This window comes from Bos indicus x Bos taurus, chromosome 15 (assembly GCF_003369695.1).
Source record: "Bos indicus x Bos taurus breed Angus x Brahman F1 hybrid chromosome 15, Bos_hybrid_MaternalHap_v2.0, whole genome shotgun sequence".
Classification (NCBI taxonomy): Eukaryota; Metazoa; Chordata; class Mammalia; order Artiodactyla; family Bovidae; genus Bos; species Bos indicus x Bos taurus.
Window position 1 is genome coordinate 82,901,939 of NC_040090.1, and position 9,911 is coordinate 82,911,849.

The following is a 9,911-nucleotide window of genomic DNA, read 5'->3' on the forward strand; positions in this document are numbered from 1 at the left end:
TTCTAATGATGTCAACAAACCTCTATAGAGCCTATTATACAGAGTGAAGTAAGTCAGAAAGAGAAATGTGAGTATTGTATACTGATGCATATATATGAAATCTAGAAATATGGTACTGATGAATTTATTTTCAGGGCAGCAGTTGAGAAACAGACATAGAGAACAGACCTATGGACACAGGGGGATGGGAGGAGGGTGAGGGTGTGATTTATGGAGAGAGTAACATGGAAACTTACAATATCATATGTAAAATATACAGCCAATGGGAATTTGCTGTATGACTCAGGGAACTCAAACAGGGGCTCTGTGACAACCTAGAAGGGTGAGATGGGGAGGGAGGTGGGAAGGAGTTTCGGGAGGGAGGGGACATGAGTGTATGGCTGATTCTTGTTGATATATAACAGAAAACCACGAAATTCTGTAAAGCAATTATCCTTCAATTAAAAAAAATAAAGTGAAAAAAAAAAAGATGAAAAGAGCAAAGTGCCCGTATCTAAGAAAGTTCAGTCTAATAGGAGAGGCTGAGGTAAATAGTTGTTACACTGGATAGAAAGGCTGAGGTAGGGCTTCCTAGAGGTTGTCTGGGGGTTGAGAACCCACCGGCCGGTGCGGGGGCCACGGGTTCAGTCCTTGGTCGGGGCAGATCTCACAAGCAAGCACCTAAGTCCATGCACTACAACGACTGAGCCCATGAGCCACAACTACTGAGTCCACGTGTCTGGAGCCTGTGCTCCACAACGAGAGAAGCCACTGAAATGAGAAGCCCATGCACCACATGAAGGGTAGCCCCCGCTCCCTGCAACTAAAGAAAGCCTGTGTGCGGCAGCGAAGACCCAGCACAGCCAAAAATAAATAAGGAAAAGCTGAGGCAGAAGTAAGCTCAGGATGAACCATCAAACCCACGCTGAGGATCCACACGCTCTTCCGAACTCACTTGCTGCTAAGATCTTTCACTTAGCAATTAAACTTTCAGGTATAGAATAAATGGTAGGGTCTTTCTCATCTCACAATTTAGATTACATATTACTCTTCTGCCCTTAATGTCAGGCTTTTATGGTATCCTTAATGTGATTTTTAAAAATAATCTGACTGATTGCCCAGGATCTGACCTTTACATTATGATTTAACATGTTTATTCCATTGCAAATAGTTTCTTCTTCAAAGATGTATGATCATCATATTTCAAACACCACAAACCTTCCTTGGTTCCCTCGACTGCAAGCTGAATTTTCAATTGTAATTACTAGAATTTGTCTTTATCATGGCATGAACTTTATAAAATAAAAGTCAATGTAAAATTAATATGAGAAAAGAATTTTTTTCTGGTGCTCAAAACCAATGGCTTCATTGGTAATTCAAAAAAAAAAAAAAAGTTCTTATTAAAGCATTTTTCAAAGTGTATCAATGATAGCTATTACTTATATCCTGTGAAAATAAGTTGCAGATCTAGTAATGCTTTCTAGAAATAACTTTACAAAATTTTTATTTGGTATTGCTGTAAGAAAAAAAACTAGTCATCATTCCTCCCTCTATAAAATGTAAATTAATAAAAAGGCTTAAATATCAGGCTTAATTATCCTCTTTCACTTTGTGAGGATCTGGTTTGAAACAAAGCGCACAGCAGAAGTAAAAGAGAAAGAGGAAAAAATAGCTCAAGAGCAATTAAGAGCATAGAATTAGAGCTGGTGCTAAGAACATGACTCAACCTGTAGGATTACAGAAAATCTCCTTGTAACATCCATTCCATGGCTCTACCAATAGAGGAACTGTATCTTTTTCTCTTTGCCTCCTCAGAGATTTACTGAAGAAATCCTCATTTAAGTGGTTAACCATCAGTAGAACCAGAAAATATAGTTATTTTCATAGAAAGTAGACTTTATATTGAGTTCAGAAGATACAGTTTGTATAATTTTAAATGATTAAAATGTAGCTATGTCTCTGAACCCTACTAGATAGAAAAAGGAGTATTCAGAAAAATTAAGGCTTGCATCCTGGGTTGTCTGATTCCAAGTTCAAAATCTCTGCTACAGTTCTGCTCATTTCCCTTATCTGGGTCCTGGGCTAGGGTCTAGGAGGTAATAACAATGAGATACACAGAAGAGCTGACAATCAGAAAGACAGATAAATTACAAATTGACAACCACAAGGTAAAGGAGACGTCAGAGAACAGACAACATGGTATGGGAGCAGTTTTAAATGAGATCTGAAGGCACAGACTCTGCTTGTTCTGAGATGGTGGCAGTCGAAGGGGTCGGTGAATCTGACGAGAGAGCCCTTGAGCTGGATCTTAGAGAAAGAAGAGATGTTTCCCTGGCTCAGGGGTGGGAGAGGATGATTCCAGACAGGTAAATAGTATCTTCAAATACATAGCATCATGAAATTGGTGGGCTGCGCTAAGACCCCAAAATTCTATCCATAGTGAGCCGTGAAGAAGAAAAGGGGCAAGTTTAAGAAAATGAGGGAAGAGTAGGATATGTTTAGTTTAAAGCTGGTTGAACTCTAAAGGCATGTGGATATTCCAGGTGGAAATGTCCAACCAACAGTTGAATATATAGCATTGATCTGGAGCTTTCAACAAAAGTGTAAGAGGAGGTATAATTCGGAAAGAATAGTGAGTGATGGTTCAACCAGTAGAGATGGTTGAGATCACTCTCGGATGTTTAATTCAAAAGGAGCAGATAACAGAGGATGGCACCCTGGATCACCAACACTAACTAGCAGCCCTGTGGTGGTTACAACAAATGCCACCATTTATCCACATCATGGTTTAAATAGGCTGATATGAGTTGGTTCAGTACCAACACCATTTATTTATTTGGGGGGGGGTACAGTTTATTTTTTATTTTTTGTGTATGTTTTATTTTTTTTATTTTTAATTTATTTTAACTGGAGGCTAATTACAATATTGTGGTGGTTTTGCCATATATTGACATGAATCAGCCACAGGTGTACATGTGTTCCCCATTCTGAACCCCCTTCCCACCTCCCTCCCCATCCCATCCCTCTGGGTCATCGCAGTGCACCAGCCCTGAGCTCTCTGTCTCATGCATCGAACCTAGATTGGCGATCTATTTCACATATGATAAAATACATGTTTCAATGCTATTCTATCAAATCATCCCACCCTCGCCTTCTCCCACAGAGTCCAAAAGACTGTTCTATACATCTGTGTCTCTTTTGCTGTCTCGCATATAGGGTTATCATTACCGTTTTTCTAAATTCCGTATATATGCATTAGTATACTGTATTGGTGTTTTTCTTTCTGGCTTACGTCATTCTGTATAATAGGCTCCAGTTTCATCCACCTCATTAGAACTGATTCAAATGTATTCTTTTTATGGCTGAGTAATATTCCATTGTGCTTTCTTATCCATTCGTCTGCCAGCTGTTATCTAGGTTGCTTCCATGTCCTGGCTATTATAAACAGTGCTGTGATGAACATCGGGGTACATGTGTCTCTTTCAATTCTGGTTTCCTCAATGTGTATGCCCAGCAGTGGGATTGCTGGGTCATATGGCAGTTCTATTTCCAGTGTTTTAAGGAATCTCCACACTGTTCTCCATAGTGGCTGTACTAGTTTGCATTCCCACCAACAGTGTAAGAGGGTTCCCTTTTCTCTACACCCTCTCCAGCATTTATTGTTTGTAAACTTTTGGATAGCAGTCATTCTGACCATTGTGAGACGGTACCTCACTGTGGTTTTGATTTGCGTTTCCCTGATAATGAGTGATGCTGAGCATCTTTTCATGTGTTTGTTAGCCATCTGTATGTCTTCTTTGGAGAAATGTCTGTTTAGTTCTTTGGCCCACTTTTTGATTGGGTCATTTATTTTTCTGGAATTGAGCTGCAGGAGTTGCTTGTATATTTTTGAGATTAATTCTTTGTCAGCTGATTCATTTGCTATTATTTTCTCCCATTCTGAAGGCTGTCTTTTCACCTTGCTTATATTTTCCTTCATTGTGCAAAAGGTTTTAAGTTTAATTAGGTCCCATTTGTTTATTTTTGCTTTTATTTCCATTACTCTGGGAGGTGGGTCATAGAGGATCCTGCTGTGATTTATGTTGGAGAGTGTTTTGCCTATGTTTTCCTCTAAGAGTTTTATGGTTTCTGGTCTTACATTTAGATCTTTAACCCATTTTGAGTTTATTTTTGTGTATGATGTTAGAAAGTGTTCTAGTTTCATTCTATTACAAGTGGTTAACCAGTTTTCCCAGCACTGCTTGTTAAAGAGATTGTCTCTTCTCCATTGTGTAGTCTTGCCTCCTCTGTCAACGATAAGGTGTCCATAGGTGCATGGATTTATCTCTGGGCTTTCTATTTTGTTCCATTGATCTATATTTCTGTCTTTGTGCCAGTACCATACTGTCTTGATGACTGTAGCTTTGTAGTATAGCCTGAAATCAGGCAGGTTTATTCCTCCAGTTCCATTCTTCTTTCTCAAGATTGCTTTGGCTGTTTGAGGTTTTTTGTGTTTCCATACAAACTGTGAAATTATTTGTTCTAGCTCTGTGAAAAATACCATTGGTAGCTTGATAGGGATTGCATTGAATCTATAAATTGCAATAATTGTAGTATACTCATTTTCACTATATTGATTCTTCCAATCCATGAACATGGTATATTTCTCCATCTATTTGTGTCCTGTTTGATTTCTTTCATCAGTGTTTTATAGTTTTCTATATATATGTCTTTTGTTTCTTGAGGTAGATATATTCCTAAGTATTTTATTCTTTTCATTGTAATGGTGAATGGAATTGTTTCCTTAATTTCTCTTTCTGTTTTCTCTTTGTTAGTGTATAGGAATGCAAGGGATTTCTCTGTGTTAATTCTATATCCTGCAACTTTACTATATTCATTGACTAGCTCTAGGAATTTTCTGGTGGAGTCTTTAGGTTTTTCTATGTAGAGGATCATGTCATCTGCAAACAGTGAGAGTTTTACTTCTTCTTTTCCAATCTGGATTCCTTTTATTTCTTTTTCTGCTCTGATTGCTGTGGCCACAGCTTCTAAAACTATGTTGAATAGTAGTGCCAGACCACCATTTTAAAAGCTCCTATGTAAACATGTAGAGTGAAATCAAACAATTTACAAAAAAGAAAAACAGAAAAAGAAAAACCTGGAGCCACAAACTGTAGGTTGCTTGTGTGTACTTCCTTTTGCTTATCCTAAATATACCATTTTACCCTATGGCTCCAGTGTATTAGAACTTGGAAGCCAATTCCTTGCATAACATTTCCACTTTTATTGCTTTTGAGATGATCTTCAGCCATGGTTTATATTTCAGCCCTACTTGGTTTATTTGTAGTTTAAGTAACATGACATTCAACTTTTGCCATGAAAACAGACAGATTCTGTGTGACTATCATGTACTGGAAGTGATGCTAAGTGCTCTTTCTTTCCCTCTGCCACTGTGATTGTCACCAGAGAAGGAATGTGGGGGTGATGACTTTTTTAATCAAGTAGGGATTTTCAGGAAACAATATTGGTGTTAAGTGAGCAATTGCTTGTGGTACCAGGAATCTTGGTGTGGTGCAGCTGTCAGAAACAACTTTCTAAGGATCTGTGTGATATTGTTATTCTTTATCTAGTTTTTATTAAAAATATTTGTGAACTGATTTGTTATTTTTCTTTTTGGTTTCAAGTCCATTTGAAATAGTTAAACACTAAACTCTGCTCTCTGGTTTGTTCAACATGTATGGCTATTATTAGAGATGAAAATATAATTACTATTTGACATTGAAAGATTTCAGAATGAATGTCCCTAAAATATGCCACTTACACTTATTGATTAGTTTGAACTGAAGTCAATTAAGGTACAAAAGACTCGGGAAGAGTTGTTGCTGCTATTGTTGTTTTACCTCCCCCTTAACTGCCTAAAAGAATTCAGAGGGAGAGTCTGGTCCAGGAAGATAGATTTTGCCGGAGGTAACTAAGAGCAGTGGGCTGTTTGGAAAGCTGGGGGAAACCCAGCAGAGCCTCTCTGTTCAAAGTCCTTTCTGTGCCACTGTCTCTGTGAGGCACAGCAAGCACTGATTGACCAGCATTGGCTCTTGCTGTCTTGCTGTGAATTGTCTTCCTCCCCTTTTAAACTCCAGACACCTATTGCCTTCTTCTTATTTCAGAATATGGCCTCTCAGCCTCAACTGCCCGACTTTCAGGGAGCCTCTCACTATCTTTCTTTGAGCTCCCATATGTATGTAATTAAATGTGATTTTCTCATGTTAATTTGTTTTCATTTGTTTGTTGGTTCATGAGTGCTCAGTCGTGTCTGATTCTTTGCAACCCCATGGATTGTAGACTGCCAGGCTGTGCTGTCCATGGGATTCTCCAAACCGGATTACAGGAGTGGGTTGCCATTTCCTCCTCCAGGGGATCTTCCCAAGCCATGGATCGAACCCGGGTATACTGCATTGCAGGCAGATTCTTTACCATCTGAACCACCAGGGAAGCCCGTTAATCTGTTTTATGTCAATTTAATTAATAGACCAGCCCAAAGAACCTAAATAGGTAGAAGAAACTTTTTTGTCCCCAACAGCATGTACTGACTGTACACAGCATCCTTGGTTCTATTCAGAAGGCACACAAGAAGGAGCTGCTTCATTCTGGAAGCTCCGTGTCTTCTGAAGTCTCCTTTAGCTCAGTTCAGTTCAGTCGCTCAGTCGTGTCTGACTCTTTGCGACCCCATGAACCACAGCACGCCAGGCCTCCCTGTCCATCACCAACTCCCAGAGCTCGATCAAACTCATGTCCATTGAGTCGGTGATGCCATCCAACCATCTCATCCTCTGTTGTCCCCTTCTCCTCCTGCCCTCAATCTTTCCCAGCATCAGGGTCTTTTCAAATGAGTCAATTCTTTCCATCAGGTGGCCAAAGTACTGGAGTTTCAGCTTCAGCATCAGTCCTTCCAATGAACACCCAGGACTGATCTCCTTTAGGATAGACTGGTTGGATCTCCTTGCAGTCCAAGGGACTCTCAAGAGTCTTCTCCAGCACCATAGTTCAAAAGCACAAATTCTTCAGCGCTCAGCTTTCTTTATAGTCCAACTCTCACATCCATACATGACCACTGGAAAAAACATACCCTTGACTAGACAGACCTTTGTTGACAAAGTAATGTCTCTGCTTTTAAATATGCTGTCTAGGTTGGTCATAACTTTCCTTCCAAGAGGTAAGAGTCTTTTAATTTCATGGCTGCAATCACCATCTGCAGTGATTTTGGAGCCCCCAAAAATAAAGTCAGTCACTGTTTCCCTATCTGTTTGCCATGAAGTGATGGGACCAGATGCCATGATCTTCGTTTTCTGAATGTTGAGCTTTAAGCCAACTTTTTCACTCTCCTCTTTCACTTTCATCAAGGCTTTTTAGTTTTTCTTCACTTTCTGCCATAAAGGTCATCTGCATATCTGAGGTTATTGGTATTTCTCCTAGCAGTCTTGATTCCAGCTTGTGCTTCATACAGCCCAGCATTTCTCATGATGTACTCAGCATATAAATTAAATAAGCAGGGTGATAATATACAGCCTTGACCACTGGAAAAACCATAGCCTTGACCTTTGTTGACTAACTAATGTCTCTGCTTTTAAATATGCTATCTAGGTTAGTCATAACTTTCCTTTCAAGGAGTAAGCATCTTTTAATTTCATGGTTGCAATCACCATCTGCAGTGATTTTGGAGCCCCCCAAAATAAAGGCAGTCCTTTTCCTATTTGGAAGTCTCCTTAGTTATAGACATAATAATGCTGCAGAGCCAACAAAGTGTCTGAGGAAGGCTTAATAGTTTAGTCTTAACATGGAACGAGTGGGAGATGTTCTTTCACTAAGCACTGGACTGCTCCATCAGTTCAGGGGAAGTCAACGACAGTGCTGCTGGACTGGGAACTCGGGAGGCCCAATCCTGGCCAAGTGGAGAGCTGGAAGCCTGGAAAAGAGGAAGTGTTCTAGAATTTATACCTCCCCTTGGATATAGGGCTTCCCAGGTGGCTCAGCTGGTAAAGAATCTGCCTGCAATGTAGGAGATCTGGGTTCGATCCCTGGCTTGGGAAGATCTCCTGGAGAAGGGAACAGCTACCCACTCTAGTATTCTGGTCTGGAGAATTCCATGGACAGTATGGTCCATGGGGTCGCAAAGAGTCGGACATGACTGAGCGACTTTTACTTCACTTGGATATTGGGGGCTTCCCTAGTGGCTCAGATGGTAAAGAATCTGCCTGCAATGCAGGAAATTTGATCCCTGGGTCAGGAAGATCCTCTGGAGAAGAAAATAGCAACCCACTCCAGTATTCTTGCCTGGGAAATCCCATGGACAGAGGAGCCTGGCGGGCTACAGTGCATGGGGCTGCAAAGGATCGGGCATGACTGAGCGACTAATATTTTGGGTATTGTGAATACTCCTGACCCCTTCAGAGCACACCGGTCCAAATTCCAACTGCAGCCTGAGGGCCTTCTCTGGCTTCTGAGGCTCACTTCAGCCACCCACTTGGCAGGCAGGAAGTAGAGGAAAATTATCACACCCCTGGGAGCAGCCTTCAACCCGTAGTTAAAGGAGGTGGTGTGTAGATACTCCGGCTCTCTCGCAGAGCTTGCACAGCTGCTGTGCGTGCTTTGTATCAGCTTCCCCAGCAGGACTACGCCCAGTCGCCCACAATGGTAACTGGTCTAACAATACGCTCTTTATCGGCCACCTTCCTTTCCTTGTCTCGTTTTTCCACCTTTCCCTACTCCTGTTTGCTTCCACTTCCCCAGTAAACTTGCATTAAAAACTTTGTCTCAGGATTTACTCCTGTGGAAAGGTAAGGACTGAAATATGTCACCTCATCTTTCAGAAAAAGAGTTTCAGGCCTCCGGCACAAATGCTGTCACACCCACAAGGTGGGCACGGCAAGCAGGAAATCACCATGAAGGCATGAGTGCTCCAGACTAGTGTGCGGTCCAGAGCACCAAGCAAAGTACTTAGATAACAGAGCTCAGAAGGCAATGCCTATCTTGGGTTTCTTTCTCTGTGCTTGATGCTGACTAGCCTTCTTCTGCCCATACCTCTTCCTCAATGCTGAGATTAATTCAATTAACCAGGGTTCCGTTTTCTAAGCCACCATCACATTTGAGCCTTGCCTCCCTGTAATACTGGCAAGTCATCTTGAGATACTGGCAAGCATCCAATCTACCTGGGCTCTTGAGTTGCATGTTCACAGGCAGTCTCTTGGTTTTTTTCCTGATATTTAGATTCCTAAGTATCTATTATCTCATCAATCTGGCACCCCTGTCGCTTCTCCTAGGATCAGTCACATACTGCCCTATTCCAACCACATGACTCCATGAGACCCACCAGGTCCATCAGCAGAATCAGAGGACATCTGCATATCAGCTTCTGCTCCCAGACATAGTTGTTTACCAAGGGAATGTAAAGTGATGAAATAAGAGTGGACCTCTTTGAACTTCTGATAAAATAATGGAGAAAGGTAGGCTAAAAGCTCTGGGAGGGAGCTAAGGTCCAAGGAGGATCTTTTGTGTTTCTTGTATTTGACCAAGAATGTGGCAATCATCCTTGCTTCCCCCCTCCAGTCTCTGTCAACCCTGAGCCCCACCTTGCTGGCACCAGGATCCAGGTCTCCAGTCTGCTCCTGAATCACTTGAACAGCCTTCCCTCTCTATTTTCCCGTTGCCAGAGTGTTCTTTCTAAAATGCAAATCTGATCTTATCAGTCTCTACTTGTAGCCATTCTGTGAATTCCTGTTGCTCTCTGGAAATCATTCAGATCTTTATGAGGATTTCAAAACTGATGGGACCCTTTTTGTCTGGCCCCCTGCCTACCTCTCCAGTCCTCTCTCTCCACTCAACTCTTCAGGAAAAAAAAAAAAAAAATGTTGCCTGCCATTTCAGCAAACAAAGACTTGTCTGCCATCAAGCCATAGCCA